This window comes from Telmatherina bonti (genome assembly GCF_933228915.1).
Source record: "Telmatherina bonti genome assembly, chromosome: 23".
In the NCBI taxonomy this organism is placed as follows: domain Eukaryota; kingdom Metazoa; phylum Chordata; class Actinopteri; order Atheriniformes; family Telmatherinidae; genus Telmatherina; species Telmatherina bonti.
This window is the reverse complement of record NC_136632.1, coordinates 24,226,823-24,243,910: the sequence shown is the minus strand read 5'-3', so window position 1 is coordinate 24,243,910 and position 17,088 is coordinate 24,226,823. Positions and strand designations below refer to the sequence as shown.

The 17,088-nt window shown below is 40.0% G+C and overlaps 1 protein-coding gene across 1 annotated transcript in view; it reads right to left on the bottom strand.

Annotated features, from left to right (window-relative positions):
* The window catches only part of LOC306773529 (plexin-B2-like), a 270,463-nt gene that overhangs the window by 176,618 nt on the left and 76,757 nt on the right, over positions 1–17,088 (bottom strand). Inside the window, exon 3 of the mRNA XM_079263372.1 lies at positions 4,225–4,277. The gene's annotated coding sequence lies outside the window, so the exon portion shown is untranslated. The remainder of the gene's footprint in view (positions 1–4,224; positions 4,278–17,088) is intronic.

The window sequence follows — 17,088 nt, the reverse complement described above, 5'->3', positions numbered from 1 at the left end:
CAGAAAAAACAGTGATGTTAAAAGCAGGTTTGTAAATGTAGATGTTGTGTAAAAAATGACATTTAGTGAGTTTTAATAATAATTTTATGTCCAATAGTTTATACAGGCGGTCCTCAGTTTACGAGCAACTTCTGTTTCTAAACCACGGCGTAGCCTTAAATCCCGCGCAAGTCTCATTTTTCCCCTTAAATACCACCTTAATCACTAAATAACTATCAAAATTCACATGAAGATACATGATATTAATGGAAAAACAGTACAGGCAATTAAAATAGACATTTCAATTAAGAGTCATAAGAGCTTTTATGGAACCTCGTAACTTCGAAACCATAATTTTATTAAATTTATATTTATTTATTAAGCGTCGTAAAGTCGAATCGAGGTAAGGCGAGAACCGCCTGTAATGTGAAATGAAAACATTTGTGGTGCAACTAGGGCTGGGCGATATGACCTTTTAGTAATATCCCGATATTTTTATGGCATGTCATGATATACGATATATATCTCTATTTACCTCAGCCTTGAATGAATGCTTTGGTGCATACAATCACATCAGTAAGATGATTTTGTGTCTCCATTAAAACATAATTGTTCATACTGCATTAAGATATGCTGATTTTAAACATTCATGCCAAAAGGATGAAATTGTAACGAAGCAAATTGATCAAAACCGTATTTATTGAACAGTTAAAGCAGTGGCAGAAACATGTCATTTTAAAACAAAATAAAGTGCCTTTGCATGATGTAATAAATGCAACGTATGAAAATAGGAGCTCTAGGGGGGACTTTTCAAATGATGAACTATTATAAGGCTTTGCTTTATGGATACGTTTTTGAGTTGTCGTGTATTTTTTTTTAATTGCAGAGTTTAGCGTAGAAATCAGTCTTATAATCCAGGCAGAATGTCCTCGTATCGTCTCCAATAAACGGATTCAGCCAGTTTTTAATTCAGGATTTGATTCCCACTGCTTTCTGGACTTTCTAGAGACATGACGAGCTAGATAAATATGCTTGTGTCACACACAGTGGATGAGGTGAGTAAGTGACAGAGGCTGTGAATGTAATCAAATAGAATTAATTATTTTTGCGTGACGTGAAAAACTTTGTAATTTACGTCCCACTCTGTAATCCAGAGCGGGATCAGTGGCGGATTTGGCTGTTCATTGTGACTGTAGGTGGAGTCGTGCAGGTGTCCTCTCTGCTCCTCTGACTGGCTGCAGCTGCAGCCGGAGCGACTGAGTGCTTTAGGACGGGGAGAGACTCTCCTTCTGACAATAACTTTACAATATGCGCTTTAAAGTCAGTCGCCAAAACACCAGGAAAGTCTCCAATAACTCCAGTAAAAGTTGCTAGATTTGTCGCTAGTTGCTTTTCACAAAAAAAAAAAAAAAAAAAAAAAAAAAAGTCGCCAGATTTAGCGAGAAAGTCACCAAGTTGGCAACAGTGGCTCCACGCTGCCTCTCATGACGGAGCACGTAGCTCACGTTATGTACATAATAAGGAGCGCTTGCTTTAACTCTCCGTGCAAAGCAGTGCAGAGTCGAGGAGGAGGGAGGAAACCCCGCCCACAGCTAAAAACAACTGCATGACAACAGGATACTCGAATATGACGAATATAGGCATTTTCTATATCGCACAGAGGACTAGCCACGATATCTCAAGTATACTCGATATATCGCCCAGCCCTCGGTGCAACTTATTCAGACGGTGGACCAGAAGAAGACACATTTTTATTTTTGATCCTGATTAGGCGATAAGGTTGTTCAGTACTGCAGATATAAACCTGATCAGCCAAATTCAATTGTCCAAGATGGACATTTTCCACATTATTACCGTGTCACAGATAATTCAATTTATGAACATACGATGTTTAAGTTTAAAGAAAAAACTTTGTTTATATACACAAACAGGCAGATTTAAATGACTTTGTACGACTAGTGTTTCCAGTTGCAGTCCCCTCATCTAAATTAAAGCAGCACTTTTTGCTTTTTAGCATAATTTTCACAAGCTGTATTTCTTATGATCCACGGAAAGCTCATTGAAACAATACAGGTTTTCTGTGAGCCCACACTGAAAGCCTGTCTATCATTGTTAAACTTGTTTCAAAACACTTTCCTCTTAATAACACAAGCACCATGCATGCAACAAAGCTAGTGAGAATAGTAATGGGCCTGAAATGGACCCTTGGGGTACTCCACGAGTCATATGGACTGCAGAACAAAGATGTTCCCTGGAAAGTACAAAAAATTAAACCAAGTCTAAACTGTTCAAATCAATCAATCGAGTCATAAAATAGCAGCAACCGCAGTTTAAAACTGTGACAGGACATCAGCAGCAGCTCTTCCTGCTAATAGTAAAGCAGTTTTTCCATCAACTTTAACTGCAGGCAGCAGCAGATATTAATGTGCTAAAGATAGACTGTTAATATTAAGAGCTGCTTGTCGGACCAAAGACTGCTTGTGATAAACATCAGCCGAGTTCCATAAATGGTTTATTATTACAGCTGAGCTACTTCCTGTCTCAGCGGTATCATCAGTCCTGCCTTCCTGTGGTCTCCTCATCACCCCAACAGCCTCCCATGTGTTTACAGATACAGCCACACAAATGATGTGTTACAAGGGCCAAACAGCAAGAAAACAACTTTGCAAAACTATGTGTTGACCCAGCAGTTTCAGTCTAATGAGAATTTTATACAGTACAGCACATAGAAAGAAGAGCGCCTGGCCTCCATCTGAATCCATGAATTCATCATTTAACTAAGTGTGTTAACGCTCCCGTGAGGAAACATTCATAAACACAGCAGAAAACTTGTTACAGCACGTTGCTGGACAGATAAAAGAGAAAATAACTAACCTATTTTAGATTCTTATCACATTAGGAGATTAAAAGTGTAGTTTTTTCTGCACCAGCAGGAGAAGGAAAAGTTAATTTACTCACATGAAAAGGGTTTTTTTTCTCCTCTGGTATGATGTTCATTACCGCAAATAAACTACCACTACTTCAGAAATAAATGTAAACTTTACTAATTAGGGGAGATATGAATTAAATGACTAAGATACTGTGTAAAATGTAAATAAAAAGGAAAATGCAATGATTGCAAAAATCAACTAAAGGAGCATTAATTAGATTAACTGGAAGTATGGGCGGAGGTTCACCAATCTGAGACAAACTAAATCATTTCAGAAGTCAAGACTTTGAATAGTTTGATATTGTTCAATGGTGCAATATTCAGAGAACTGGGAGGAATCTCTGTGCGCTCTCAGGCAGCCTGTCGAGAATCCTGCATCAAACCAGAATGGGACAACATTCCTCTGAAAACTCCAACGACTGGATCCCTCACTTCCCAGACTTTTACTGACATATATTAAAAGAAGAGGGGATGCTACCATAAACTGTACAGAAAAAAGATGATGGAGCCTCTGTGACATCACCTGCGGTTCAAACCTTAGACATCTTGGCAGCATCATGCGTGTCGTCCCTCCAGGATCATACAAAGACGGGCAAATGAGTGAAGACACCCATCTAACTCCAAGCTGCCTCGAGCAAAGAGCTAACCAGCTAACTGAGGGGTTGAAGCTAAGGTGCACTGTTAGCTGGATACAATCCATAGTTGTGCTACACTGCTTCCTGCATCGGGATATCGGGTGCATGTCAATCAAAAGCACACGCCCCTAATTATGCCAAATTTCTAAATGAAATAACATAGAAACAGATGCGTAATTTAAAAAAATTCATCCCCCACAGTTGTTATGAAAGTAAACCTGACCTATCAAACCTAAAGTATTTTTTTAATAGCTGGCGTTAAACATGTTTATTTCTGCTGTAAAGTTGGTCTTTTTTAACATGGGGGTTTATGGGGATTTGCTCCCTTTTGGAGCCCCTAGTGGATGAGGGGGGAACTGCAGGTTTTTGCACTTCCATAAGGTTAACACTTGGATGATGCACAATGCTAAACAATTAGACGTTTTCCAACCATCAAACTGAAAATGAACTCATGTTTTCCATTACATGGCAAAATGTCTCAGTTTTAACATCTGACATGATGTTTCTGTTCTGTTGGGAACAAAATATGGGTTGATGAGATTTGCAAATCATTATATTTTGGTTTTTACACAGCATCACAAGTTTTTTCAGAACAAGGGTTGTAGACACATGAAAGTGGGCCAAATGATGACACAAGACCAAAGTATTAAAATGTGAGAAATGAGTGTTTTTATTGCTTACCTGTTCAGTATTTTGGCCTGTTGAGCTCTGACGACATCAAGCACGTCACTCTCCTGCACAAAACACAAAAGAAAAAAAAACTTTAGTCAGTTGTTGGTTAAATTGGGTCTTAATAAGTTGCATGTCTGACTTGTAAACTAATTCTCCCAGGAAGGTTTGGGATGTGCCAGACAGGTACATGAGACAACACTGACCTCGTCTATGACTCATGGTTCATGAAATCTGGATCAAACTAATCAACTATTAACTCTAACATCAGTCCAGAGTCAGAACACTTAACTCCACAACCTGACTGCAGTCTCAGACTATTTCAACAGATCATCCTCTTCATCATTTTTTACTGTTTTACATCAGAATCATCACTTTTTATTGAAGTTTACTTTTTTAAAAGGCTAAAATTTTAGGTTTTCTTATAAACACCTCAGGCCGTTTATGTCTAGAAAGCTTTTTGAAAAAGTTTTGAAAAGAAAAACTTCTGAATCTGTGTTTGTCTTAAAATTTCAACTTACCATTTCAACAGCTATATTTTTTACAATGTATTAAAATATGTAACTTTTTAGCAAGAGTTCTAAGCAATAATTTAACAGATTACAAGATTTAGAAAAGAAATCTGAACATTGTCCTTCTCGATTTACTTGTCTTGTACAATAGTATGTGTTGTATTTGTACAGAAGTGTACAGTAAAATCCTGTAAATATACCTCTTCTGAAAAAAGTGTAAATAAACAGTTAACTGCTCAACATTTTGTTGGTATTTTATTAAGAGAAATAAACAGCTTTATGCTGTATTTACATTAACAGTAGCAAACTAAGTTTTAGCAACAGCAAGTTACTGTTAACTTTACAGTAACTTGCTGGCAACCGTGCTGCCAGTTCTTTACTGGTTGACAGGACAAACTTTAAGAGTGTGTATCACGTCGCTCATGCTCCATGCATTCAGCTGCACATGACACTGTAAGGTAATAACAACCAGGTAGCTTGATCAGAAGCAGCCGACCGAAGCTTCCTGCAGCTCTAATGAACACACTACACAGTCCTGAGGCTTCGTATCACCACTAATTTCCAGAATGAATTCAAGTCACAACAGCCTGATTTGATTCATTAACATTTCATTTACAGAGATGTAACACCAGTTTTCCTTGAATATTAAAAGACATTCTCATATAACAAGTTTTATCAAAATGAGACGTCTGGGAGTAATCAGATTACTATAACAACCTGATATGATGCGTTCACACGCACCTCTAAAATACGATATTTACAAAGTTGTCTTTAAGGGTCTATTATTGGATTTATGTCGTATGTTGTGCGTGTCCCCTCCTGATACCATTTTAAAACCTTTCCTGTGTGATGAAGATAGTAGTGCCCACAGGAAATGGACTTTCTACTTCTACAGCACTTTTCCAGTTATCTGGACTCTTCAAAGCGTTTAACACAACATGTCACACTCACACACTCATACCGCACTTCTACGGTCTTAGCTTTAGCTGCTAATGTGAGAGCTAATGAATAGTTTCCAGGTGAAGGTTGTCCAGTGGTGAATGAACAACATGACTGTGCATCACCTCAGAGAGAGAAGGTGATTTGGAGCATTTAGGCGCTTTGTCAGAACTGGGAACATAATGCACTAAAAGCCATTTATCTTTTTATGAGGATTCTGAGCCCATTTTTACCACTGAGTATGCAGAAAACAAAGTCATTATAAATGTTATTTTAAAAATCCAAATTTGGCCTCATCTCTGAGATTTTGGACATAAAGCCTTTTAATTGTGTATGTATGCTACGATCTCACAGCGCATCGCTAAGTCACACCAGAGTCTGCTCATTAATAAAGTATTTTTCATTCATTCGTTTCATTGTCACCGGAAAAGAAAAGGTGCAAAACTAATAAAATCAATCAAGGTTTTATGAATCAATTTTGGGTTAATATAGTTATAATCAAATCAATTAATCAGTTTTTGTAAACCAGCTGAAATATGCATGTTTAAAATGTTCCTGAAAGCCACTTGCAGGTTTGTCTATTTGCTTCCTATTTATGTTATTAATAAAGACCCACTTTGTCCTTTCATGTCATGAAGGAGGCCCACGTTAAGCTTCCTCTGAGCCTTTTCTTCCACAGAAACATGCATTTAATTGCACATTTGAGTTTTCAATGCCATCAATCATTTCAAATTCACATGATGATACAGTTTAGTGGCTGAAAGAGGAATTCACATGTGGATAAAATCAGGTAAAGTCAACATGAGAAGCTTTTAATCACATGCTGAATAACCTGATGATGACCGCATGTCAAACGCCCTTCACTCTACGTATTAAATCTTCCATCTGGAAGCAGCCGCAGACCCTTTTTGTTATCATAATCGTTTGGTTTGGATCCAGTTCAGCATCAGCGAGGATACAGGATTTATTCAGCGCTATGCTTTCTAATAGCGTCTTCCTTCCATCACATGGTATGTAGCAGCATGGCTCGGCGAAGGTAGTGTAGGAGCCGATTCACACTGGGTCATCGCTGGGATATGGAGTTATTTTGCCTTTTATATGGATTATAATGATTACAATTAGAGCCTGTTTTCGGCCCCGCAGTTCAGCATATTAAGTAACAAATTATTGATATTCCTATGTTCAATTCTTACATTTCTGGCTTTAGACAGGCGGATTGAGGTTTTATTTTCCTCATAACATTCGGGCATTTAGTGCAGCTGTCCCTTTAAGAAAGCGGCAGATTTCCGACAGCTAGGGGGCTGCAGCGTGAAGTAGGTCAGTGTGTCGGTGGAGAATGAGAGCGCCTGAAGCTGTATGGTTTTCTTACCGTAGCTGTTAGCGATCACGGCAATATTAACAAATTGGATTTATGTTGTCATCCTATCATCACTCCTGTAAGAAGACCGCCTTGTCAGAAAATAAAGACTGGTCTGTATCTCGTTACATCGGAGTACTGTGGAAGTTTGTATTGCTAACGACCGTCGGCCCTCACAGGTAGCTTGCATTTGGTTTTCCAGTGCAGGTAATAGTAGCAGGATGTTGGCAGTTTATTTTATCAGCACTTCAGCAACAGAGCCATGAAATGTATGTGGAGGATGCTAGGATGGCTGTTAGCAGCAACAAGTCGTCAGAGACTTTACTTCTCAGAGACTGAGAAGTAAAGTCACTGCTTCAAAAGTCAACGTTTCCAAGCAGGTTGTTGAGATCTTTTCCTTTCTTTAGATATTTATAAACAGCTTGTATGATCAGTGTTTTTCCCACAGTGGGGGCTGCACGGTGGTGTGCTGGTTTGCACTGTAGCCTAAAATGCCTGCTTTTCTCATGCATCCAGACTGGTGATCAGTCTAGGGCAGGGGTGCCCAAGTCCGGTCCTGGAGATCTACCATCCTGCTGGTTTTTAGGTGCAACTCTTCTCCAACACACCTGAATAAAATAAGTGTCTGGTTAGCAGGCCTCTGCAGAGCTGGATGACATGCAGAAGAGGAAATCAGCTGTTTGACTCAGCTGTGCCGGACAGGGGTTGCAGCTAAAGGTTGCAGGATGGGAGATCTCCAGGACTGGACTTGGGCAGCCCTGGTCTAGGGTGTACCCTGCCTCTCACCTGTTAAATTCTGGGATTGGCTCCAGCTCTCCTGAGACCTTTCATTTGAATAAGTGGTAAGAATGAAGCACAAAAACTGTCTAAAGAACCTTCAGATGTACTTGTTGTGAATCGGCCAAATAAAGCTGAAATGAAGGCGATGGGAATGATTTTTTTTCTATAAATCTCCAGCTAAAGCTTTAGGTACCAGGAAGGTGGTTTTTCTCACAGTGATTGTCGTGTGTTTGTTCAGCATTTAACATTGAATGTTTTCAGGGATCACTACCACATGCAAATACACTGAGCATTCAGATCTGTGGTGGTGATATTCTGCAGTGTGTTTAACGTCACGGTTCAGCTTACCTGGAACCTTGACGGTGAAACAAGAAAGAAAAAAACAAAACTGGTAACTTTCATTCATACATTTTCTGTGCTGCTTATTCCAGTTCAGAGTTGCAGGGAAGCTGAAACCTATCCCAGCACCTGGGAGAGCAGACAGCAGTACGGGCCACCACTCCATCACAGGATGTTTAACAATGATCTCAAACAAGTTGCTCATAATATTAAAGCATGATAGGTGTTTCATTTAGTTTCCACTTATATCCATGTAGGCAGACTATATCTGCTTGGTTTTTTTTTTTATTACTTATTAAAACATTATGAAAGCTCATTGATACTTTATGTACAGAAGCAGGTAAATAGGTATGTTCATGTCAAATGTTTCTATTTCTGATGCACATACTCTGATATGTGCTTCATGTTGGATGGAGTCATGCATGCTGAAACACATCCATATATCAGAGTACCAACAAGGCTGGAACTAAAGCTGTGAAATTGAAGAGTTGTGTGTCTAGTATTAACTAAAAGTGAAGCATTTAATTTCTTTATTGAACCATGAGCACTAATACCATTAAACAGCAGCATCTCTCATCATCCTGCGGGACTTAAAGGAGAATATTTCTACCAAATCTAATCAGATATTCCTGTTTTCTCTAACAATACACACTATATCAAACACTCTTGTGTAAAGGATGTGTCCAGCTGAAGATGATTGAGCTAAACAGCCTGCTGGTTGACCTACAGAGCAATGCCAGGTCATTACCTGGGAGAATCACACACCTGAATGAGACGTACGCTCTCCTGCAGATTCACAGAAACATCAGTAGTTCCTTTTTGTTTGTGTGTTTCCAGTTCTCAGCTACAAACAAGAGTGTTTCACCTGTTTTCCAAGGTCAAATTGCTCATTTAAAAGGATCTTGGAAGGATCTTAACATGGCCTCTCTAATGAACTGCATGTTTTAACCGTTTCAGCCATCCGACTAGCCAACCCTCCTTGATCCTGAACAGTGCAAGGCATCCTTGACTTAAACTTTTTATAATTGTGTCAGTTCATGTTTTGTGCCTCATTAGAGTATAAAAGAGTTTATATGTGAAATTAGAAACAACTAAGGCTGTTTATAGAGTTATTTTTCTCCCGAAGCCTTTCCACTGCAGATTTATGTCTGTGCTTTGGGTCGTTGCCCTGTTGCATCACCACTCCTCTGCTCAGTTCAACACATGGTCTAAAGTTCTCCTGCAAAATGTCCCGATACACTGAGGAAGTCAGACTTTGTCTATAGCAATTTGTCTATTTGTGAACCTTAAACATGCAGCAGTGTTTGTTGTTTTTGGGGCTGCTGAACTCTGCATTTCTCGACAGTCTTTCTGACTGCAGACTGATGAACATGAAGGCTTGTAGAGATGCATCTGTAACCACTGTTAGCTTAGTGTGAGTAAACAATTCTTAATTTTTTATCTCTCCTTTGTGCAAGCAGGGGTCACATCATGCAATGCTTAAGAAAAGCAACATGAAAACTGCTGTGTTTTATAAAATAAAACTAAATTCTGCCAGAATATGTAAACTTATAAACACAACTCTATTTCACATGTTAGTATTTTCTATATGTAACCCCTGGGTTTTTCTATAAACAGGTTTTGCATATTTTCTTTGTTTTGTTGTAGTTTTATTGATATATCTTGTTAATGGATGTTTGATTTGTGAATGTGAGCTGTCTGTTTTCCAGTTACCTTGAATGTTACATGAAAATGTGGGAAACAATGGGGTGAAGGGAGAGACAATCTAACGTTATATGTCGTTTGTTTACGATTGGTTCCCCCAAAAACTACCAGGACCTTATTGGTGCGGGGGCGGGACAATCACGCTCCGGTCGGGACAGGTGGAGAGAAGAAGAAACTGCTCGCTCTCTCAAACTTTCTACCGTCCATGGCTGCGGTGTTCCGCCACAACAAGAAGCGGAAGAACTGAGTAATATCAGACGTTCTGCCACACGATGTTGCGTTGGACCTGCTCTTAATCGGCCCGACAGGAGAGAAGAGGCGGTGGGCTGAAACAGCGGACTTTTCATGGGACATCTACATGCTTACAACTGTGAGGAATGGCTCCGCATGGTTGCTGATGAGGACGTAGAGCCGCCGTTTGCCTCGCGGACTGTGAACGTCTGGCTTTGGGTACTCCAACCCTCTGGAAACGGCGAAAGGAGCGCCTGACTTTGTTTGGAAAAAAGCGAAACCAAACAACTGCGCCTTCATACAGGATGCATAACCGTGTTGGCGTGAGTAAACGCGCCCAGTTTTGGTCAAATCTTTTTTTTTTTTTTCCTTCTTCTTCTTTCTCTTCACTGGTGGGCCGACTGGCACCACCATCTCAGGCCTGCTATGATCACTATAGGTGCCGGCTATTTTACTTGTCATGTGGTTATAAAGTGGGCCCACTACAGTTATGTGTTTTGCTAATGCTACTCAGGTCATGTTACAAACCATTGTTCATTAAACGGGGGCATCTTATTAGAAGCTATTAGTTGTATGTCCTTTATTTTAACAGTAACACAGTCACACATAAATAGTAGAGGTATTTATGGTATAAGTGTTAAATGTATTCAGGAAACCCAGGACCCTGTTTATAAGTCCTAAAGGGCAAAGCAGTGTTACACTATACATCACACAGCCTAGTGTATTAAAACACAGCTGGATGAGATCATTTCTTTTGACTACTATGTTAATGACTTCTCTAAGTTTCTCCTGGATGCCCGAAAGCTGCAACTGCAACCAAATGAAGCTCCTGATTTCACTGCTCTGCAAAGTTTGAAGCTCACGACTTGTTTCTGTGAAAGTACTGAGAGTGTTGATGTTAATGACATGAAGACATTCCAGCTTGGTGTGCCGTTACTTATGAGCCAAGATGCTCTGGAACAACTACAGCTATTGGGGGGGGAACCCTGGTGGCTGGAAATCCAATAAAAGAAGGAGTTAAGGCTTGCTTTCTTGGAACCCCCCCCCCCCCCCCCCCCTGTGATATTGATGCCTGTATCAAATGACGGCTTCTGACAGGAGGAGGGAGTCCAGAAGTATGACTGTGTCAAGACATGGGAGTGAAGCAAACATATACGCCTCATAAGCTGCAGAGAAAACACACAAAAACACACCCTGAAAGAAAATACAAGAGACTGAAGCTGAGCTGAACGCAGCATCAGTGTACTGTAAACACACCGCTGCGTGACAGGTGGAGAACGAGCACCGGGTGCTGGGATGTGATTTGCAGGCTGATGCGTATTAGCTGGCAGAGTGTGTCATGAGAGTTTATTACACTTGGAGTCTTTAAATCTCCTAAAACACTATCACACACACACACACACACACACACACACACACAGGGAGGAGAGGAGTTGTGTAAATCATGTTTGCAGGCTGGTTTTCATCTGAGAAATGTCAGCTATGAGAGCAGCTGAGGCTTCTCCGCCTTCAACAACTCACACCGAGCTGCCGCCGCATCCAACAGCAGGAAGGAGGCGAGAGGCTGCCAGGTTCAGGCAGGAGCATCACAACGTGCACTTAATGATGAAACATTATGAAACTGTACTTTCTGCTATGCTGATGTTCAGACTGGCTTCATGCTGCCTTGCTGGCCAAACCAGTGGAGAGGCAGATTCCTCACATGTCTGTAATTCCTGTTAACCTGAGCAACGCCGCTGCTTTAGGCCCATTCTATACCCGCATTTTCACCCGATTCTACTTGTAGAAATACGATCAGCTGATATCCAGAGCCGACCCACAACGTGTCCAATTCCTACACAGGCGTGGCATAATCTCTGCCGAAACAAAAGTCCAGTTTAAAAACACCAGCGACACTAATCTAGATAAATATCATGCTTGTTCATAGAGATGCATGATATCGTCACAATATCTGCCGATATCAGCCGAGCCAACATTATCTAGAAAAGCACTTTTTGACAACTGCTGCTGAACAAAGTGCTGAAAATCAAAATGATTAAAATAAAACATTAAGCAATAAAAAGATAGAAAAATAAAACCAGTAAAAACACTACAATAAAAACAAACTCATACTGGGTAACATGTCAATGAAAAGACGCGAGTCTTAAGAAGTGATTTAAAAGTGATATCGGCTTCAAATTGAAATATCGGCCATGCCTCCAATGCAATCACCAGATAAATTCCAGGTGCTGGGAGAACTTCATCCAGATCTGATGGGATGCACACACGTCGTTTCGTTTGAAAACTATTGTCATGATTCAGTTCAACGTCTTTGTAAGTCAGAATATTTTTCTTATTCTATTCAAAGAGCAAATATGACATCATTCAATGTTTTTTACATCTACATTTACCAACAGGCCAATATGACCAACAAGGGCAGAGTGGGTCATCGGGAGCGTCGGGAGGCTTCCCGGTGGGCCGCTTCCTTCATGGACCGGTTGGTCAGCATCAAGGAAAAATACTCACGGTAGAATATGAATGAATTTTTAGACCAGCGGTTCTCAACTTTTTATCAACACAGTACGCCTTGTAAAATATTTTTTCAGACAAGTACCCCCACCACTGAAAAGTACTTTTGGTTAAGAAAGAAATATGAAAAACATCACTTTGTTATTTGTGTTCAGTTCATTAAACTTTAATCTCGACTGTGCTTCAACCAGGACTCTATCTTTTGTGTTGTCAAGACGACGATGACTGACGGATATGATTTGGCTTGTAACGGGTGGTTCAATTCATGTCAATGTGGGATTTTGGAGGAATAAAATGGTCCAAGTCTAAATGAAAATTCAGTTTATAAATGTTAAAAACATTAAAATATATTAAATGTTTAGATAATTTTATATTTCACTTTATTTTAGGATGTTTTAAAGAAAATATTTTTTTTAAAAAATGTTTTCAAAAAATTTCACGTACCCCCTGGAATGCCTTGAAGTACCCCCATTTGAGTAACAGTGCTTTAGGAGACGGGGCTGGCAGTTTGGGAGCTACCATATGACACTAACACCCCTCACAGTTGGTTGAGTCCACCATGGCGCGTCTCAACCAAGCGGCAACCTCGGGCGGTTAAAAGTGAAGCCTATGCACAAGTTTATAAAACTGCAGTTCCCCCTTCATCCACTAGGGGCTGCAAAACAGAGCAAATCCCCCACAGACTCCCATGTTAAAAAGACCAACTTCACAGCAGAAATAAACATGTTTACAGCCTGGTTCAAAAATCCATTTTCAGTTTAATAGGTCAGGTTTACCTTCATGACAACTGTGGGGGGAGTGAATTTTTTTCTAACTCGCCCGTTTTAAAGTAATTTTATCTCGAAGTTCTGCATATGTAGGGGCGTGTCCTTTTGATTGACAGGTACCAGATCTCCCGCTTCAAGTCAGAAGAACGTAGAACAACTGCGGTTTTTAGCCGGTTAACAACGTGACTTAGCTTTAGCCCGCTTACCTCGTTAGCTGGTTAGCTCCTGTTATCTTCAGGTTAGCTCGGTTAGCTCTTAGCTACAGAAAGCTCGGAGTTCGCTTCATGTCAATCATCCACCATGACGCTCACAGCCCCCCTCTCAGCTCCACCTCTTTGCCCATATTTGTATTTTCCGGGCGAGACGACACGCATGACGCTGCCAAGATGGTGATGGTAGGAACCGCCCACCGAGCTTCAATTCAGCTCTTCAGAAACCTACGGGTGACGTCACAGAGGCTCCGCCCATCTTTTTATATACATTCTGTGGTCTCAACCAAAAAGTTGAGGTGGGGCGGAGAAACAGGCCAGATACTGGTTGGCGAGGAGAAATGGATAGAAAGAGACCAGGTGGGGCTGAAAAAGCCGGGTTAAAGAAGAAAACGGAACTTATTGAGGATGCTGCCAAACGTGCAAAACTCAGACATATTTTCAAGAAGACAGACAGAAGAGGCAAATGGTAATGGAGATATAACGTTAAGTCTAATTGATCATTTAACTAAAAACCTTGTGCTATGTTACCACAATATGTAACCAAACGAAACTATAGCATTTAAAAGATAAATATTTATTCATTGTATACAGAGGCCATGTCTATTGAAATAATGTCAATATTTTAAAGTATAATCTAAATAATTTAAAGTATACTAAGTGTGCTGTAAAAGAATCCCTTTATTGCATGTCTGTTTGTAGCATCTGAGGAGAAAAGCCAGGCAGACAATATTGATGAAACTGAAATTAGGAAGGGGACAGGCACAGCTGGATGGAGTGGTGAGTAAAAAGTTGGAACAAAAGTTATTTTTTCGGACTGCTTAAAGTTCATTGTGTTGAATACATTAACATAAAGATGTTTGTGTCCTGGCATTAGTTTAAAAAATAGTTCAATTGAGCCTTTTTTTCCTTTGTTAACAGAATCAGACTGAAATATTTTTGATTAACTGCAATTTTTTATTATAATTATTTATTATTCTTTTTTTTTTTTCTTCCATACTGTAATAAAAACATTTATATTACGTGCTAAATCTTTGCCTAATTTTTCATGTGGTGAAAAATGGGCCGGTCTTGGCCAATAAACTCCCGGGCTGAAAAGTTGTCCCAGTTCGCCCCTGAAGACAAATAATAAGCAGAATAAAAGTGTTTTATTTCACAGAGGAAACTAAAACCAAACCAAAAATCATTTATCCCTACTTGTTTAGATTTTCACACAGACATTTTTGACTTCCAAACAAAGGCTTGAATGAGATTCTGTAACTCAGATGGAAAAAGAGCTGGAATTCAGAGACGAGTCCACATTTCTCCACTCAGAGCTACAAAATGAGAAGATTAACCGAATTTTGCCCGTTTCGTTTTCTGGCATTGGCCACATTTCACATGAGTTTTAATTCCAAACAAAAGTTAAATCTGCTTTAAACAGATAAAAAAAAGGGCCATGGAAACATTTTAAATCATACTGATTAATTCCCTTTTCATGGAAATGTTAATTCTGCTCAACGTTAATTCCAGTCTTTTTGCGCACGCCTGTTACCGAGTCACCATCCCGATGACGCACATCTTCCATGTGGTCTTCTGCCTCCCATCTCCAGGACTTTATCCTCCTCCTCAGAAATGATAAAGTCAAACTGAAAATGGTTATGACATTTTCCACATTCTATCAGAGAAAAGAAGCAGAAGTAAGTATGTCATGTCCGCCTCTGTCCAATCAGAACTCTTCCCAACCCACCGATCTAAAGCAGAGTTAAGTCCAGCTGAATAAACGTGTTTACTGCATAAACCTTAAAGCTGAATTACTATTTCCATGTAAACCCCATTAAAATACTGTGATTTGGAATTATTTCATTCTGAATGACTAATTCTCAATTAAAAAAACATCATGCAAGCGTCGCCATGGTGAAGATGTTAACGTTGCTGTGAAACAGCTGTTTGATGTACATTATTGTTATTATTATTATTATTATTATTATTATTATCTTTTCACATTATTGCAGATGTTTTGGTGATTTTAAGTTAATTTCTTTCCCCACATTTCAGCCATTAGCAGCGCAGAAATAAAGGAGCAACGAGGCATTAAAGAGACAGTTTTCTGCAAGGTACTTTCTCAAGGAATCATATTATCTTTTACTTTATGCAAACGTGACAGTTCCTGTAAGACTGGAGCACAAAGACAAAAGGCAGGAAACTAATAATCTGCGTTGCAAATGAGGATTAATTGAAGGAGTTTTCTTTAAATCAAACACGTTGGGTTTGCAATCAATTTCCAGCACTTCTCATCCTTTATATGGGTCCTGCTTTTCTCTCTGAATCTCTTCTGCACAGCCTCGCTGCTGCTGCTCAGACTGTGTGCTTAATCCGCTGTGGTGTTGAAAAGGTTTGACTGACACACACACACACACACACACACACACACACACACAGGTCTCTGCCTGTAGTGGAAGCTTTGCAGACATGGGATTTCCTTTCACATCCAATTGAGACCAAAGAAACTTGGTGAGAAGAGCATGGAGAAGATAAGCTGCAAACACACACAGTTTCCCAAACACACACACACACACATCTGTGCAAACACAAAACCCTCTTTTCACACAAACACCAACAGTCCAAACACAATGTTAACGTGATAAAACATGCAGCTTATACACCCTCCCAAAGAGACATCAGCTGTGCACAAAACGACCACCTTCCACCCACTAAATGCACAAACACACACACACACACACACAAACACACACACACACACACACACACACACACACACACATCCCTTTGTAGGAGTATGCAGACAGGAATTTGTTGGGACATAATTACAACGTGGAGTCTGAACAGCATCCGATTAAGATCCAGAGGTTTTATGGCAGACCTTTGAAGATCCTAGCAGCTCAACCTGATTAAAAACACCAGACTGCACACACACACACACACATCACACACCCAGAAGTCTAAACGCCATGCTTCCCTTTGCCATCAGCTTCACTCCCTGCAGAGCAAAAAGGTGATTTTGTATTGGAAACACTGGCAGCCGTGAAGCCTGGAATGATGAAACACTGTTGTAGACTTGCATTAAGCTAAACAAACATTTACATGAGAAGAAAGGCTTCAGATGGGGCAGAGAACACTGCAGCTCCACATGGTTTAACCTGTTAACCGAGGTTAGGGTTAGTTCTTTATTCAGTTCATTTTAACACAGATAACCTGCAACTTGGCAGAGCCTACCAGTACATCCCCGTTAAATCAGCCATATCAAGCTGATTTTACCGTGGCGTTTAGATAACTTCTCTGGTCATTAAATTGACATATTTCAAAGTTTCATGGCATGAAAATAATCTTTAAAATGGTTTCGGTGAAACTACAAATATGTGTCTGATTTGATTGGTGTAGACGGGACTCATTTGGAAACTGGTCTCGCCTGCAGGTCCACAACTTCCAGCAGCTGCTGCCCTTCAGTCAGAGTCTGTCAAACTGAACAAACCCATGACAGCGATGAGCATTGTGGGTCACCTGCAGGTCAACAGCTGCTCCACACAATT